This window comes from Ornithorhynchus anatinus, chromosome 2 (assembly GCF_004115215.2).
Source record: "Ornithorhynchus anatinus isolate Pmale09 chromosome 2, mOrnAna1.pri.v4, whole genome shotgun sequence".
In the NCBI taxonomy this organism is placed as follows: Eukaryota; Metazoa; Chordata; class Mammalia; order Monotremata; family Ornithorhynchidae; genus Ornithorhynchus; species Ornithorhynchus anatinus.
The window spans coordinates 45,898,262-45,917,248 of record NC_041729.1 but is presented as its reverse complement, the minus strand read 5'-3'; the positions used below and the strand labels follow the sequence as shown (position 1 = coordinate 45,917,248).

The following is an 18,987-nucleotide window of genomic DNA, read 5'->3' as shown; positions in this document are numbered from 1 at the left end:
CTCATCTGTAAAACGGGGATGAAGACCGTGAGCCCTATGTGGGAAACCTGATTACCTTGTATCTATCCCAGTGCTTAGAACAGTGCTTGGCACATAGTAAATACTTAACATATAGCAACAGTATTATTATTATTATTATTATTATTAGAGTAAGCGCTTAACAAATACCAACATCATTATTAGTATAGTAAGCATTTAACAAATACCAACATTATCATTATTATAGTAAGCGCTTAACAAATACCATCATTATTATTATACTATGCTATATAGTATGCTATACTATATACTATATCATTATTATTATACTATACTATATACTATATATAAAATAATATATATAGCATCGTATATACACTATACGGTATAATATACAGTATAGATATATAGATATATAGATATATACTACACTATATAGTATATACACTATACAGTATAGTATACAGTACAGATATATAGGTATATACTATACTGTATAGTATATACTATACTATAATAATAATACTGTGTACTATATATATCTATATATCTATACTGTAGATAGATAGATATATAGATATATACTACACTATATAGTATATACACTATACAGTATAGTATACAGTACAGATATATAGGTATATACTATACTGTATAGTATATACTATACTATAATAATAATACTGTGTACTATATATATCTATATATCTATACTGTATACTATACTGTACTGTATAGTATATACTATACTATAATAATACTGTATACTATATATAATATATCTATATATCTATACTGTATACTATACTGTATATACTATACTATGCTATATATATTATTTTATATATAGTATATAGTATAGTATAATAATAATGATTATTATATTATATATATATTATAATAATTATAGCATTATTACTATAGTATAATATATACTATACAGTATACTATACACATATACACACACTATACTATACACACACTACACTATAAACTGTATAGTATATACTATACTATATATATATTATATATAGTATTATTATAGTATGCGCTTAACAAATACCAACATTATTATTATAGTAAAAGCTTTACAAATACCAACATCATCATTATAGTAAGCGCTTAACATGTACCAACATTATTAGTATGATAAGCGCTTATGAAAGACCAACATTATCATTTTTCTAGTAAGCGCTTAAGAAATACCAACATTATTATTAGTCTAGTAAGCGCTTAACAAATACCAACATCATCATTCTAGTAAGCGCTTAACAAATACCAACATCATTATCTAGTAAGCGCTTAACAAATACCAACTTTATGATTATTATAGTAAGTGCTTAACAAGTACCGACATCATTATTATAGTAAGCGCTTAACAAATGCTAACATTATTAGTATAAGAGCTTAACAAATACCAACATCATTATTCTAGTAAGCGCTTAACAAATACCAACTTTATGATTATTATAGTAAGCGCTTAACAAGTAGCGACATCATTATTATAGTAAGCTCTTAACAAATAGCTAACATTATGAGTCCAGTAAGCGCTTAACAAATACCAATATTATTATTATTACTATGATTATTATTACCCGGGGGGGCGGTGCCCCACTCTCTGCTGAGCCTCTGGCCCTGATGAGCTGTTGAATAGGACGGCCCCCATCCTGAGTCGATAAACTTAAATCGGATGGCCCCGAGAGCAAAGCCAATGACGAACTTAAATATAAGATAGTCGAAAGGTGAAATATCCGCGCAGTCCAAAAAAAATAATAATAATAAAACAATTGGGGGGTATGGCAGCGGTGGGATTCGAACCCACGCCATCGAAATGACTGGAGCCTAAATCCAGCGCCTTAGACCACTCGGCCACGCTACCGCCCGGTCCTTTCGCTCCCCTCCCTCTGTACATCAGGCGGGTTTCGCCTTTTCTGCCCCCCGATTTTGTCTTTTTGGGGGGGGTCCGAGCCCCTCCGACCCCTCCCACCCCTCCCCCTCCCAATGGGCCACCATGCGGAGCTTCTTGGTCGCCCAGGCCGGCCAACACTTGGAGCAGAGGAAAGGCACGAGGCCAGGGGTCGACCAGCTGGGGCTGTTCGATTGCAACTCCAGGAGCCTTGGCGTCTGCATTCGATCGCCTTTATGGAGCGCTTCCTGGGTGCACAGCACTGGACTAAGCGCTGGGAAGGCGCAACTGGGGCCCAGAGAGAGGCAATCCCTGCCAAGGGCACCCCCGGCCAAGTTTAAAGGGGAGCTCTGAGCGGCTCCGCTAAAGTAAAAAAATAAACGTTAATAATAAAAAATAAACATTAAAATAATGATCGATCCATCGATCCATCGATCGATTGGGGGGGCGGGGTTGCAGCCCCAATCTGAGCCCGCGGGGTTGCAAGGACGAGCGCGGTGGCTGCGCCTTCCTCGGACGCCAGGGGGCGCTGCTGCAGCGGAGGCTGAGCCTCGAAACTGCAGCCCTGCCATTCATTCATTCACTCACTCATTCATTCATTCATTCCTATTTATTGAGTGCTTACTATGTGCAGAGCACTGGACTAAGCTCTTGCCATGTACAATTGGGCCACCGACAGAGACGATCCCTGCCCAACAACGGCCTCACAGTCTAAATCTCACAGTCTCAGCCTCACAGTCTGAAGCAGCGTGGCTCAGTGGAAAGAGCCCAGGCTTTGGAGTTCAGAGTGATGGGTTCGAATCCTGCCTCAGCCACTTGTCACCTCTGTGACTGCGGGCAAGTCACTTCACTTCTCAGTTACCTCATCTGTAAAATGGGGATTAAGACTGTGAGCCCCACGTGGGACAACCTGATTCCCCTATGTCTACCATTTTACAGATGAGGTAACTGAGGCCCAGAAAAGTGACTTGCCCAAAGTCACACAGCTATCCCAACTCTGCCACTTGTCAGCTGTGTGACTTCGGGCAAGTCACTTAACTTCTCTGGGCCTCAGTTACTCCATCTGTAAAATGGGATTAAGACTGAGCCCCACGTGGGACAACCTGATCACCTTGTTGTTTTTGGTATTTGTTAAGCGCTTACTATGTGCAGAGCACTGTTCTAAGAGCTGGGGTAGATACAGGGTAATCAGGTCGTCCCATATGAGGCTCACAGTTAATCCCCATTTTACAGATGAGGTAACTGAGGCCCAGAGAAGTTCAGTGACTTGCCCACAGTCACACAGCTGACAACTTTGTACATAGTAAGCGCTTAACAAATGCCATCATCATTAGAACCCATGACCTCTGCCTCCCAAACCCTGACCCTTTCCACTGGGCCACAGTGCCTGACTACTTGTTTTTTTGTCCGTTTCCCCCATTGACCTCTGCCTCCCAAACCCTGACCCTTTCCACTGGGCCACAGCGCCTGACTACTTGTTTTTTTGTCCGTTTCCCCCATTTATAATAATAATGTAATAATGTTGGTATTTGTTAAGCGCTTTCTATGTGCCAAGCACTGTTGTAAGCACTGGGGTGAATACAATCAAATCGGTTTGGACACAGCCGACTTGGAGCTCACAGTCTCAATCCCCATTTTACAGATGAAGTAACTGAGGCACAGAGAAGTGAAGTGACTTGCCCAAAGTCACAGAGCTCAGAAGTGGCAGAGCCGGAATTCAAACCCACAACCTCTGACTCCCAAGTCCAAGCTCTTTTCACTGAGCCATGCTGCTTCTCATCTTCTATATCTTATATACTCTATTACTCTCCTTTATTTGTAACTTGCCTTAGTGTCCGTCTTCCCCTCTAGACAGGAAGCAATGTGGCTCAGTCAAAAGAGCACGGGCTTGGGAGTCAGAGGTCATGGGTTCTAATTCTCATTCTGCCGCTTGTCAGCTGCGCAAGTCACTTAACTTCTCTGTGCCTCAGTTACCTCATCTGTAAAATGGGGATTAAGACTGTGAGCCCCATCTGGGACAACCTGAACACCTTGTATCCCCTCCAGAGTTTAGAACAGTGCTTTGCACATAGTAAACACTTAACAAATGCCACCATTATTATTATTACTTCACTTCTCTGTGCCTCACTTACCTTATCTGAAAATGGAGGTTAACTGTGAGCCTCACGTGGGACAACTTGATTACCCTGTATCTACCCCAGTGCTTAGAACAGTGCTTTGCACATAGTAAGTGCTTAACAAATACCAACATTATTATTATTATGTCTATTAATTCTGTGGTCATCTCCCAAGAGCTTAGCACACTGCTCTGCAAGTGCTGATTCATTAATTGATGACTTAGGGTCATTTATGATACATGCTACTACATTAAGCTGAGTGATATCCTCCAGACAATCATGATTAGAGAATTCTCAGGACATCCTGTTTTCCTACGGGCTTTCTCCCAGCCTCTACCCTGCCTAGCATAACAAATGCCAGACATCCCACATACATAAGATTGATCTTTATTTCATTGCCTTGTCCATTTTCCCAGAAAGATTTGATAGGAGAGAACACACAACTATGCCGTATTTGATCTCATCTTTTTGGCTTAACTCCGTCATCAGTCTACCAAAGAACCTCAGGAGCCAACAATACAATCAGTCAATCATCCTATTTATCCTTTAGACTGTAACCTCATCGTAGGCAAGGAACATGCTTCCCAACTCTGTTATACTGTACTCTTCCACGTGCTTAGTATTGATTGATTGATTGAGAGCTTACTGTGTACAGAGCCCTGTACTAAGCACTTGGAAGAGTATCTTTCAACCAAGTTGGTAGACACATTCGCTGTCCAAAGGAGCTTACAGTTCTCCAAAAAGTTCCCCAGCCTAGGCAAAAAAGGAAGAAACTCATCTTAGGCCAAGCCCAAAGGAGCAAGTCTGTGCTCACAGTGACTACATGTTGGCCAAATAATCAATCAATCAGTAGTATTTATTGATTGCTTAATGTAAGGGTTATTGAGTGCTTACTGTGTGCAGACCACTGTACTAGGCCCCTAGGAAAGTACAATATAACAGACTTGGTAGACACGTTCTCTGCCCTGGCTTGCTCTTCCTTCTGCGTCATCTATGCATTTCCATCTGTGACCTTTGGACATTTGATATTTGCCCTAATCCCATGGAATTTATGTACATATCTTTAAATTCTACATTATTAATTAATTATTCATATTAACACCTACCTTAATAATAATAATGTCTTCCCCTCTAGACTGCAAACTCGATAAGGGCAGGGAAGGTGTCTATTAATTCTGTCATACTGTACTCTCCCAAGCGCTTACTGCAGTGGTCTGCACATAGTAAGCACTCAATAAATACCATTAACTGATTGATTGATTGATTGAAGAAGTTTAGAAACATGTCACTCAGGCTCCTGCCCTCAGACTGGTTTTACTAAGCTGTATTGGGCAAAGAACTGAATTAATAATGTTGGTATTTGTTAAGCGCTTACTATGTGCAGAGCACTGTTCTAAGTGCTGGGGGTAAACACAGGGGAATCAGGTTGTCCCACGTGGGGCTCACAGTCTTAATCCCCATTTTACAGACGAGGGAACTGAGGCACAGAGAAGTTAAGTGACTTGCCCAGAGTCACACAGCTGACAAGTGGTTACTTGGATTCGATTTGGTGTTTTTAACTAGATCTGATGCCCCCTTTTTACACCACTAAAATTAGTCTGCTAATCAGGCATCGGCATTTTATTTTAACTCCTCTGAGCTCTGCGAAAGGGCACGGGACGCGAATGTTTTGAGACTCTTTAAATGAAAGTCATTGAGAATTCATGTAGGAGCTGTGCTCCTCTGAAACCACTTCTCTGCTTGTCTGAGACACATTTTCACAGTTGCAAATTGAAAAGACACACAGAAGAGCTTTCTCTGGATGTCCAATTTTTCAACCAGGGAGGATTATGCTGGTCCCTGGCCCAAAGCGGGTGAGTCACCCTCTCGCAGATGGATCTTGTGCCTCCTAACCCATGATCCTTTCTCTTCGGGGTTCCACGTGGGACAGGGAGACACTGTGGCAGGGGGCACTAATTAATTGATTTCATTTTGATTCCTGCAGTTAAAGCCTTTTATATTCAAGAAGCAAACTAAGTAATAACGGAGTATGCTTGCCGGACTGCGTAGATCCAGAAGCCCTTATCGATCCATTTCATTTTCCTGGAAATTCCTTTGTAATCAGCATTGGAAAGGAACAGGATTTAAATGCATGCCTGCAGTCAGCATGCAGTCGCTCATGGCTTTTTTTTTAAGTAACCAACAGATATAAATAGCCCAAATATTATCAGAATGTGTACCATTTGACCCTCTCACTAATCTAGCTGAGCAGTTGAGCAGAAACAAATCGAATGATGAAAATGGTTCACAAGCAATTGGTTGATGGATTGGAAAACCTAATGTCTGTGTCTTTCTGATACAAAGACAGAGAAACATTTTGATTAAAAAATGAAAATTATCTCACTTCATTCACAAATGACTTCTGAATCCTCTTTAAATGTCATAATCTATTATACTACACCCTTCTGTATGGATCATCTTCTTGAAGTATTGTTTGGCATATATCTCTCCCCTCCCCCAAATCCTCCACTGCCTTCCCTCCTCCCTCCACATCAAACAAAAACTCTACACAATTGACTTTGAGGCTAACAACTCCTCCTCACCTTACCTATTTCCTCTCTTCACATACAGTTCCCCCAAACTAACACTCTCATTATACTTATTCTCAACTCTCCCATCTCATCCCTTTACTCAAGCTTGTTCTTCTTACTTGGAACTTTCTTCCTCCCCAAGGGTGACAGAACACAGTTCTTCTCACTTTCCCAGCCCTTCTAAAAGCCCATCTACTCCAGGAAGCCTTCCCGGATTAGCTCCCACCACACTGTCCTGAAAACCCATCAGTTGTCTATGGAATTTATGAACTGTTTTATACCCATCCCCAGCACTTTTTTCAATTGTGAATTCAATTATTTCTTTTAACTACCAGGGAATATGTCACTTAGTTGCCGAGCACTTCCCAAGCACTTAAGAGACTTAGCTCCTGTTGTTGTTGATTTTTATGGTATTTGCCAAGCACTTACTATGTGCCAGTGCCAGGCATTAAGTGCTGGGGTACACACAAAGTAGTCAGGTTGGATACAGTCTCCATGCCTCCAATAGGGCCCATAGTCTTAATCCCCCTTTTACAGATGAGCTAAGGCACAGAGAAGTGAAGTGACTTGCCTAAGGTCGCAAAGCAGGTAGGTGGCAGAGCTGGAATTAGAACCCAGGTCCTTCTAACTCCCAGCCCTGTGCTTTATCCACTAGGTCAAGCTGCTTCTCATTCCCACAGATGGAGCTTGGCAGGAATATATTATGGGCCCCCTCCAAAGGAGGCCCCAGTCTCTCTTCAATTGCCCCCTTTTGGAAAACCTTCATTTCCCCAGTTGGCTTTTCCTGCCTGTCCAGTGCCTGCCTGACAAGTGACCAGTCTATGACTTGAGAAATCTGAGGCCTTCATAGTGTTTTAGTCACTATCTTTTAGCTCTTTACTTTCAGATTTTAAGAATAACAATGGTACTACTTAAACACTTATACTATGTGCCAAGCATTGTGCTGGGATAGTAACAAGACAAATCTTTCAGGCACAGTTCCTGTCCCACACACGGTCTCAGTCTAAGAAGGTGGCAGAGCAAGGAGATCTTATTCTGATTTTACAGATGAGGAAATTGAAGCCCAGAGAGGTGCAGGCAAGTGGCAGAACCAGGATTAGGATTCTACTCTTAGTCTCTCACTAAACTATATTGTCTCCCATTCCTTCAACATTTTCAACAGTTTACAAACCCTCAAGCCAGGTTGGGCAGTCTGGGGAATTAATATTTCAGTGATGATATAAGGTAGCCTCATCCCTGGGCAGGGGTGCGGTTATCAGGGTAACTGCAAGGTGGGGGAGGCCACAGCTGCCCGCAATGGTGGAAAGTTAAAGAGTTGAGGTTCCCTTAATTTCCTCTATCCTCAGGTTTTTGTCCCACCCATCCCCATCCTTGAAGCCCATCAGGGTTCTTATCTGCCCCTGGACTCCCTCCCTAGTGACCTCTGCTCGGCCTAGAGCCCCACTCTCTCTAGGAGAGGGTGGGGTTCCCTAATCAATACTTTTAAGAAGAGGGGTTCAGGGGTTGAGCTGCCAGACCTGTTCAGTCTTTTCACTCAACAGTTGTCCAGAGCCTGAGAGTCAGAAGGTCATGGGTTCTAATTCCGCCTCTGCAACTTGTCTGCAGTGTGAGCTTGGGGAAGTCACTTCACTTCTTTGGACCTCACTTCTCTTATTTGTAAAACCGGGAGCGAGACTGTGAGCCCCACGTGGGACAGGGCCTGTGTCCACCCGATTTACTTGTATCCACCCCAGTGCTTAGTACAGTGCCTGGGCCATAGTAAGTGCTTAACAAATATCATAATCATATTCTTTTTATGTGCTTGCTATAGGTCAATAGGGGTAATAATAATAATCAGTGAGGGAAAGGAGGGAGGTGATTGATGGGGGAAGGTGGATTATTATTATTATGTGCTTATTATAGGCCAAGCTCTGTACTATGCGCTGGGATAATAATAATAATAATCTATTATTATTACATGCTTACTATAGGGCAAACTCTGTACTAAGCACTGGGATAATAATGATAATCCATTATTATTACACGCTTACTATAGGACAAGCACTGTACTAAGTGCTGGGATAATAATAATTTATTATTATTACACACTTACTATAGGGCAAACTTTGTACTAAGCGCTGGGATAATAATAATAATCTATTATTATTACACGCTTACTATAGGATAAGCACTGTACTAAGCGCTGGGATAACAGTGTTTGGCGCAGAGTGAGCAGCATGGGTCAGTGGAAAGAGCCCGGGCTGGGCCTCAGAGGTCATCGGTTCACATCCCATCTCAGCCACTTGTCAGCTGTGTGACTTTGGGCAAGTCACTTCTCTGGGTCTCAGTTACCCCATCTGTAAAATGGGGGTGAAGACTGTGAGCCTCACGCAGCCTGATCACCTTATAGCCTTCCCAGCGCTTAGAAGAGTGCTTTGCAGCATGGCTCAGTGGAAGGAGCCCGGGCTTGGGAGTCAGAAGCCGTGGGTTCAAATTCCACCTCTGCCACTTGTCAGCTATGTGACTTGGGGCAGGTCACTTAACTTCTCTGTGCCTCAGTTACCCCATCTGTAAAATGGGGATTAAGACTGTGAGCCCCACGTGGGACAACCTGATCACCTGGTATCCTCCCCAGCGCTGAGAACAGTGCTTCGCACATAGTAAGCGCTTCAATACCATCATTAGTAGTAGTAGTAGTAGTCCGACTTGTTCATTCCAAGCGCTTAGTACAGTGCTCTGCACATAGTAAGCGCTCAATAAATACTATTGAATGAATGAATAGTAAGCACTTAAATGTCATCATTATTATTGTTAACGACTTGCATCTACCCTCCCCCCACCAATTCATTCAATCGTATTTCCTGAGCGTTTGGTGCGTGCAAAGCACTGTACTAAGCGTTCGGGAAGGACAATTCCGCAACAAAGAGGGACAATCCCCGCCCACAACGGGCTCCCCTCCCCCTGACCGATCAGACCCCCGCGGATCTTCCTCCAGACCCCCCCCCCCCCCCGCACCCCTCACTTCTTAGAACAGGGCTGGGCACCTAATGAGCGCTTAAGAAATACCAACGTTATTATTATTTCTTCCTCTTATTTCTGACCGTATCAAGGTCGGGGGCGGGGCGGAGCTATTCTCAGACCCTTTGCAATTGCAGGGCGGCTCCTCCCCGCGAATGAGGGTGGGGGGGAGGTCCTTCCTCTGTGCCAAACACTGCTCTAAGCGCTGGGGGCAGGCCGGCGGGAGCCACGTGGCGGGGCGGTCCCTCCCCCGGTGCAGCCTGCGGATCTGTGCCTCGCTGCAGCCGTTGCACCAGCTCGGCCTTCGCGGGCGTCGTCCAGTTCACTCCCACCGGAGCGTGGCAGACACCCCTCCGTGCACCCTGGATTGCCTGACTCTGCTGCTGCTTTTGCCTGCAGGAGGTAAGGAGGGGGAAGGCCGGGGGGCAAGGCCTGCACCAGGTAGGGAGGCAGGCCCGGCTTGGCAGACTTGTCCTTCCTTACCCCCTGGCCACAGACACCCTGCTTGGCCGCCTTGGAGGGGGCGAGGACCTTGCAAAACCCACCCTGGCAGAGCTGCAGAAGGGCATCGTTTAGGCCGTGATCCCCTCACGGGCCCCTTTCTGCTGCCCAGTTGGACCTTCCAAGCGCTTAGTCCAGTGCTCTGCCCCTAGTAAGCGCTCCCTAAATAAAGACCCATTGGTGGAATAATGACGGTCTTGGTGAGGCGCTTATCATGTGCCGAGCATCGTTCTAATCGTTAATGGGATGGATTGGGGGGTGCAAAGCCCTGTGCTAAGCGCCCTGCAGATGCAGCACCGCGTCGTGGCTTCTGCCGAAGGAGAAGGGGCAGCGGAGATGTTTCCTTCCTTCGTTAAAGGCTCTGCCGGGCCCCCCCACACACCCCCAGTCCACAGAGGGTTGTGTGAGCATCAAGAGGGGTGTAGGGGAGGGTGATTTTTGCAAAGTTTGGCTCTGCAGATTGGTGGTTGTCCCACCCCACTGCTGCCAAAAGACCATTTTGTCGTCGTCGTCCCCAGCCCTGACGGTGGGGACGCTGGATCTCCCCATGTACTTTCCCCCTGGCTCCAGGGCCGGTGGCAGGCCGAATCCCTTTTGTTTTGAGTTGGGGTGATAATTTCTGCAAGGAAAAGTGCCCTCCTCGGCAGAATTGACCGTGCAGATGGCAAAGGAAAGACAGGGTGGGCCAACTTGGAATACAGAGGTGGGAGTGGCAGGCTCCATGTCTGCTGCCTTCTTAAAATGTCGAAGGTTTTTGGGACCTGACCAGAAAACCCCTTTCCTCCCCCTGGTCGGCCTAGGGAAAGGTTGAGCAAATGTCTCTGTACTTTAGATTAAAAACAGGCACACATACACCTGCACTTTTCCCTCTCCTTATCTAAAAGCAGGATGTTGTTTTCCCGGAATTACCAGTGACTTGATGACTCTTTAGATCTAGCTCCCTTGACTGCAAGATCCGGGTTTGGGGGGGATTTTTTTTTTCCCTAAATTTGCAGTTAAGCATTTTTAAATGAGCTGGGTGTGGAAGCAACAAACTGTCGTTAATATGCAAGTTAGTCGCCCTAACAGGCCTTTGATCCCACCTTACTTTTATAAAGCTAACTGCCGCAGGTATTGCTGAAGAGAATAAAGGAATGATACCCGACCAGGAAATCGTAGGGATTTTTTTTTTTTTTGGTTTGGTAATCTGGAAAGTCATCCCTGTGAGAAACTTTAAGGTTCACGTTTCTGCCTCTCTTTTGGCATCCAAATCAGTCAATCAAAATTAAACCCTCCAGCGGGTGTAGAACGTTGTACTAGGCCAAAAACTTTTATTTCTTTCTGGGTTGGGCTTGTGAGTGATCCTAGACTGACACTTCTAGTTTAAAAGCCTTGAGGCATTTTGTCAGGATGAGCCAGGGTAGGAGGACAGCCTTTGCTTAATAAATTATGCTCTTTTCAATTACCATTTGACAGTCATGAAAACAACCCAGGTGTCTGTTGGCATTATAGATTCAATCTTCTTAGAATTTCTGGAAAAACACCACTGGAGCAGATGTGTTTCATTCGATAATTTAGCAGATAGTTCCAAAATTATGTTTCCAGGTATTTCCATTGGGCCTGTCAGATTTGTTAAACTTTGTTTAAATGTTGAAAGTATCAATCAATCGTATTTGAGTGCTTACTATTTGCAGAGTACTGTAGTAAGCGCCTGGGAGAGTACAAACTGTAGAGCTGCTAGATGTATTCCCTTCCCATAACAAACTTACAGCCGAGAGTGGGAGACAGCCATTAATATAAATAAGCGTTCTTAAATGTTGTGAGGATGAGGGTGAGGTGAATAAAGAGTGCAAAGGCAAGCTAGTGCAGTGTTCTGCACATGTAAGCGCTCAATAAATACGGTTGAATAAATGAAGTGGGAGAAAGGGAAATGAAGGCATAGTCGGGGAAGGCCTTTGGAGGAGATGTGTGTTTAGAAAAATTTTGAAGGTGGGGAGACTGGTCATCTGCTGAATATAAAGAGGGAGGGTGTTCCAGGCCAGAGGCGAGACATAGTTGAGAGTTTGGCGGCGGCGAGATAGACGAGATTGAGGTACAGTGAGTAGATTGGCATTAGAGGAGGGGAGTGTGTGGCTAAATTGTAATAGGAACTCAGTGAGGTAAGAAAGCAGGGGCAAGGTGATTGGAGGCTTTGTCAGTGGTAAGGAGTTTCTGTTTGCAGAAGTCGATGGGCAACCACTGGAGGTTCTCGAGTGGGGAAACATGGACTGAATGGTTTTGTAAAAAAATGATTCAGGCAGCAGAGTGAAGTATGAATTGGAATGGGGAGAAACAGGAGGCTGGATGGACAGCAAGGAGGATGATGCAGTTATCAAGGTGAGATGGGGTAAATGCTTGGATTAAAGTGGTAACAACTTGGGTAGAAAGGAAAGGGCGGATGTTAAGGGTTGTGAAGGTTTAATTGACAGGATATGGTGACAGATTAAGTATTTGGGTTATAACATATCTTGTGCTTATATGTGCAGAGTTCCGACTTTCCTCTTGTGGGATAGAGGGAAGTTATCTTTTTGGAACCTTGAACTTGATCCCTGCTTCCATGCCTGACCATTGGGGATTTTGTGGTGCCTATATTTGCATCTTTTGATCAGTGTGTCTAGCATTCCAGTTTAGACCTTGAAGATTTGGTCCATCTCCCGTGACTACTGTCCTCTTCCCCTTCCAAAGCAATGGATTTCCAATGCAAAATGAAACAAAAAGTGTTAACATAGCTCCAAACACAAAGAATTGCAGTCTGGGGAGAGAATGCCTCAGCCTTCTGGAGGGAAGAAGTGGAAGCTGTGAGAGTGCACAAACACAAGGGTTACCATAGCCTGCCTAGGCTCTGCCCCACTGAGTAAAACCTGAAGAACTCTTTGGAAACATAAACACACTTTCTGAACGCTGTCTCCTAAGAATAGCAGGCCGACAGCAGGACCAATGATTCAGTGGCCAGAATAACTATCATACAAAATATGCTTTATCGAGGGGCTGTAATAAGGAGAAAGAATTGGAATTTTTCACTCCAGAAGCAGCAACATGAAACCGTCCACAAAGGCTTGAGACCTTTGGCTCTAATAACTCTGATGTCAAACATTATCCATGAAGTCTCTGGTATGTGGCTTAATTTATCCACAATGGCCAGGTGAAATAAAGCTGCACCCTGCAGTTCTCTGTCTTGCTCTGCTTTGTAACTCTGTAGTTGGAGAACATCTTAAGTGGGGAGAGGTTCAGTTTAGAAGAAGGATTCTCTGGAGTGGAAGCTGCATAGAAGTTAAATCCAAATTAAGAATTGGGACAGGGTTAATTGATTGGCATTGGATAAAGATCTAGGAGGTGGATTTGTTTTTTTGTTTTGTTTCGTTTTGTTTTCTCTCCTGCAACCGGTGGCTGCAGAAAAAGGGAACTCAAAACAATAAGGTTAACCAGCATCTGACTACCGGTTCCTATAACTCTAACCCACAAACACAGCCCCATGTAAATACCTTGTACTATTTTTGCCCTTACATTTTTCCATTCCAAAAGCCATTAAAGGTTTAAATATAATGTAGGTTGCTCTAACTAACCTTTTGATTAAACATTCACCTTCCAAACTTCAGAGAAGTCCCAGGAAGATAATTATTGGTATTTAGTACTGTTCTCCATTGAGATTTTATCGATTAGCACTTTTTCATATTCTATGCTCTCCCTAGTTTTATGTTTTCAAGGAACGGTATCATAAATGGAAATTGTAAATTTCTGTATTTGAAGTTAAATAGATATTTCACACGGAGGTTAACAAGCAAGGAAAAGTGGACTATTTTTTTTTAAATGGAATTGAAGTGCTAAGTATAAGCCAGTCACTATTCTAAGGACTGGGGTAAACACAAGGGTATCAGGTTGGACATAGTCCATGTCCTACCAGGGGCTTGCAGTCTTAATCCCCGTTTTATAGATGAGGTAACTGAGGCACAGAGAAATGAAGTCACCTCCCCGTCAAAGAGCAGACAAGTGACAGAGCCAGGGCTAGAACCAAGGTCCTTCTGACTCCCAGGCCTGTGCTCTATCCATTAAGGTGCTTCTCATTGGGCCACACTGCTTCTCTTGAATGTCACTACTTCTGGATGAACGGAGGAATTAATTAATCATATTTTTTGAGTGCTTCCTGTTTGCAGAGCTCTATGCTAAGTGCTCAGGAAAATACAGTGTAACAGAGTGGTAGACGCGTTCCCTGCCCACAGTGAGCTTAAAGTCTAGAGGGGGAGATAAACATTAAACAAACTACGGATATGTACATAAGTGCCACGGGTACATGGGAGGGTGCAAATCCAAGTGCGAGGGCAACACAGAATGCAGTGGGAGAAGAGGAAATGAGGGTTTAGTTAGGGAAGGTTTCTTGGAAGAGGTGTGCTTTTTAATACGGTTTTGAAGGTGGGGAAAGTGATCCTCTGTCCTATACGAAGAGGGAGGGCGTTCCAGGGCAGAAGCAGGACGTAGGTGAAAGTTCAGCAGTGAGATAGGTGAAATGGAGGCACAGTGAGCAGACTGGCACTAGAGGAATGAAGTGTGCGGACTGGATTGAAGAAGGAAAGCAATGAGGTAAGATGGGGGTGGTGGCAGCAGCAAGGTGATTGAATTCAAGCAGTCCTTTAGACTGTAGGCTCAAGTGGGCAGGGAATGTATCTACCAACTCTGTTATATTGTACTAGAGAAGCAGCATGGCCTAATGGATAGATCACGGGCTTGGAAGAACCTGGGTTCTAGTCCTGGCTCTGCCACTTGTCTACTGTGTGACCTTGGGAACGTTACTTCTCTGTGCCTCAGTTCCTTCATCTGTAAAATGGGGATCGACTGTGAGCCCCATGTGGAACATGGACTGTGTCCAGCCTGATTAGTTTGCATCTATCCCAGTGCTTAGAAGAGGCTTGACACATAGTAAGTGCTTCAACATTATTATTGCTATTATTACTCCCCCAAGTGCTTAATACAAGGCTCTGCACAAGTTAAGTGCTCAGTAAATAAGTTCATTGGATGGTGATATAAATTAAGTGGGGGCTGAAAGTGCTTTAATGATATTACTTCCTTAGTTGTTATAGCAACACCCCTACCCACAGTAGGATGGAAGATCCTTGAGGGCAGAGACCATCTTTTACTCTTATTGCAATTATGGTATTTATTAAGCACTTACTGTATGCCAAAATCATCAACAATAGTATCTGACTGAGTGCTTACTGTGTGCAGAGCACTGTCCTAAGTGCTTGGGAGAAAGTTGGTAGACACATTCCCGCATCCAGTGCTATGTGCTGGAATAGATACTGTATGCTCCCAAGAATCTGAGAAGCAGGATGGTGTAGTGATTAGAGCATGAGCCTGAGAGTCAGAAAGTCATGGGTTCTAATCCCTGCTCTACCACTTCTCTGCTGTGTGACCTTGGGAAAGTCACTTCACTGGGTCTCAGTTAACTCATCTGTAAAATGGGGATTGAAACTGTGAGCCCCAGGTGGGACAAGAAAGACTGTCCAACCTCATTTACTTGTATCCACCCCAGCGCTTAGTACAGTTCCTGGCACATAGTAAGCTCTTAACAAATACCATTATTATTATTTAGTATCGTGCTCTGCACACAGTAATAATAATTGAGTCATTTGTTATGAAGGTTAATAGTGCAAATAAATGAATATGGCATCCTAGAGAGGTAGATTGGGGACAGGAATCATTACTCCATTTCCTGGATGAGGCAGTTGAGGTGTGGTGACTTTAAAGAATTTTGTTTAAAGTCAGGGAGACTTCTGATCAGAAGCTAGGCCTTGTGACTCCCAGACCTAGAATACTCTCAGAAATAACAACGTTCTGTGCACTGAGCCACCTTAAAAGGCCAAAGTACTTGCTAGCCTAAGCCTCAGGATTGGTTACTGCTGCAGGGACAGGCCTACCTCAAATGATTTTCAAAGTAGATCATGCATTTTGTGGATTGAGGGTAGATCCTGCTGGCTTCTCTGCCTGAAGCAACAGTTGTTGAACATTGAGGACTGCGGAGGAATAAGGATAGTGTGGGTTCATGGGGAGGAGAAACAGTTCTTCAGTATTGGGGTTCAGTGGGGGGAATCCAAAGCAGTGTTCTCAGTAGGGCTGGCAGATTAAGGTCCCTGTCCTGTGCCAATTATTTGCTTTTGGTGGTAAGTGTCTGAATCAGACACTAACACTCCCTCCCCCCCGCCCCCCGCCCCATCCTGTCCATATTCCTCAGGTTAAAGGTCAATAATTAATTTTTCTAGTGTACCACTCCCTTCTCTCCCTTTCCTTGCCACTCACCTCTGTCATGGCAATACTGCTCACTTCCTATCCTGCTCCCAGCTCCTCCTTTTCCCTCTGCTCTCAGTGGAGCCTGATGTGATGGCCAAGAAATGCTTCCAGAACCACCTCATGCTTTCCAGACTTGTTTTTATAAAGTCACCTGCTCTTTCAGCCGCACCCTGGCAACCCCCGGCAAGCTGTACCGCGTCCAGCTTCAGCCTCCGGCTGCACCTTCCTGTCACCATTTTTCCGCTTGAGAGCAGAACCCAGGGAATAGCTGCCAGGCCTGTTGGATGACAGACAGTGGAGAGGAACAAAAACTTCTGGAAAAAGCCACAGGCTGCTCCTTCTTGAGTTTGAGTTGTGAAAGGGAGGCCTCTTCATAGTCCTACATAAATCGGCGTCTATAAGTGCATCGTCCAAATGAAGAGCTGTGGCAGGTCCTGGGCCCTCAAATGTGTCAGTGTCCCATCCCCTGTGACCCCCCAGACCTCCCACCCGGGTGCGCATGCGCGCACACACGTACACATACACTCAACTGGTATGGAAGGGCTGAGTGATTGAGAAGAAAAGTGATAAACTCCAGGGGAGCAAAAATAAAAATTTTACTTGCAAATTTCCTTTGGATTAACAGCAGAGCCTTGGTTGGGCAGTTGCATATCACCAGAAAATTATTGGTGAATATGTATTCAACCTTCCTAGTTGTCACATGTCTCAAAATGTAGGCCTTGGAGCAAAATCCCTGTGGCGAGCCAGAGCAGTGGAGAAAGTCAGTGTATGTGGTGTTTTTACAACAGACAGAGGAAGGTGGGATTCATGAAAAGATGTGGATTTGTTGAAGGAAGGAGCCACTTTTATTTTGGAAAAGAGTGTTTGATTTGGTCCAAATTCTCCAGTTTCTGTCCATGGAGGGGCCTCTCACAAAGGACAGTAAGGTTGTAGCTTGAGAAGTAAAAGAGGTGATTGTTCATGCCCAGTAATTGGCCTCTTCTACTCCTCCCTCTCCTTCTGGGCATAGTGCTCAGTACTATAGTAGTACTAGAGAAGCAGCGTGGCTCAATGGAAAGAGCACGGGCTTTGGAGTCAGAGGTCATGAGTTTGAATCCCAGCTCTGCCACTTGTCAGCTGTGTGACTGTGGGCAAGTCACTTAACTTCTCTGGGCCTCAGTTCCCTCATCTGTAAAATGGGGATTAAGACTGTGAGCCCCACGTGGGACATCCTGATTCCCCTGTGTCTACCCCAGCGCTTAGAACAGTGCTCGGCACATAGTAAGCGCTTAACAAATACCAACATTATTATTATTATTATTACTGTGGTAGTGGTGAATTCATATATGCATTGTGCAGGACACTGGGGATGCTGATGAGTTGGAAGGCAAAGTTCCACCTCAGAGTAGATTGGACCCGTGTTTTACGGTGAGGTGTTCTCACTCCAGAAGTAATGTAGAGCTATAGGTGAGGTGTTCTCACTCCAAAAGTAATGCAGAGCTATAATCACTCCTGCTCCGGGGCTGTTTGACATGTCACTTTCCATTTCCACCGAAGACTTTTTGTGAAGTGCTTATTCTGTGCCAGGGCTGTTCTAAGCCCTGAGGTAGATACAAGATAAATGGGTTGGGTATAGTCCGTCCCGCATGGGGTTCCCAGCTTTAATTCCCATTTTACAGATGAGGAAACTGAGAGAAGCTAAGTGACTTGTCCAAGGTCACACAGGAGACAAGTGGCAGAGGCAGGATTAGATCTATCATTATGGATGGATTCCTATAATAATAATAATAATAATAGTGATATTAGGCACTTACTCAAGTAATTACTACAGTACTCTGTGTACAGTAAGTGCTCAGTAAATAACATTATGTGCCAATCACTGTACTAAACACTGGGGTAGATATAATCCCTGCCCTGCAATCTAATAGAGAGGGAGAGGCAGAGCTACCCATCCATTTTACAGATGAGGAAACTGAGAAATGGGTAAGTCGAGTGCTTTGCCCAAGTTTACATAATAGGTCAATTGCAGAGCTGGGATTAGAACCCAGGGCTCCTGATTCCCAATTCTCTGATCTTTCCTCTAGGCCACACTGCCTCCTATGTGCAAGCAAGGTATGTACTAGAGAATGACCCTTCTAGAAACCAGATTGGGTTTGGCCGAAGAGATGGGGGTTGGACTGAGTTTCAGCTCCGCATTCATCAGGCATGGCCCTGCCCCAGAAAGAAGATGAGCCCAGAAGACCTTTGCATGGGGATGGGTGGGGGAAGGGGTACAGTTGGACTAGGACCCTGCTCTCCTCTAGGTTGGAATTGTGGCTTGAAGTGGTTCTAGGATAGAGCTTCTGGAAGTCCTAAAATCTATCCTGGAGCTCCTGGCTAGGTGGAGAAAAGTAAAGGAAACTCCCCATCTCTCTGGCCCCCTAGATTTGTAAGCTCCTTGTGGGCAGGGATCATGTCTACCAACTCTATTGTACTGCACTGTATTGTACTCTATCAACTCTACTCTATTGTACCCTCATACCCTCCCAATTTCTTAGTACAGTGTTCTGCACACAGTATAAGCACTGTGCTTAGGACATACTAAGCACCATGAGAAGCAACATGGCCTAGTGGAAAGAGCATGAGACTGGGAGTCAGAGGA

At 44.4% G+C, this 18,987-nt stretch overlaps 1 protein-coding gene and 1 non-coding gene across 5 annotated transcripts in view; one reads left to right on the top strand and one right to left on the bottom strand.

Moving 5' to 3' along the window:
- Positions 1 to 1,776: 1,776 nt before the first annotated feature.
- On the bottom strand, positions 1,777 to 1,858 carry TRNAL-UAG. Its single transcript has one exon. It is a non-coding gene; the product is annotated as a tRNA-Leu (tRNA).
- Positions 1,859 to 9,778: 7,920 nt separating this feature from the next.
- EEF2K (eukaryotic elongation factor 2 kinase) overlaps positions 9,779 to 18,987 on the top strand; it is a 50,409-nt gene continuing 41,200 nt past the window's right edge. For 3 of the 4 annotated variants that reach the window (XM_029056172.2, XM_029056180.2, XM_029056157.2), the window contains exon 1: positions 9,779 to 9,971. The gene's annotated coding sequence lies outside the window, so the exon portion shown is untranslated. Of the gene's footprint in view, positions 9,972 to 12,397; positions 12,426 to 18,987 lie in introns of those variants that run through there. The other variant, XM_029056165.2, reaches the window with a different exon arrangement.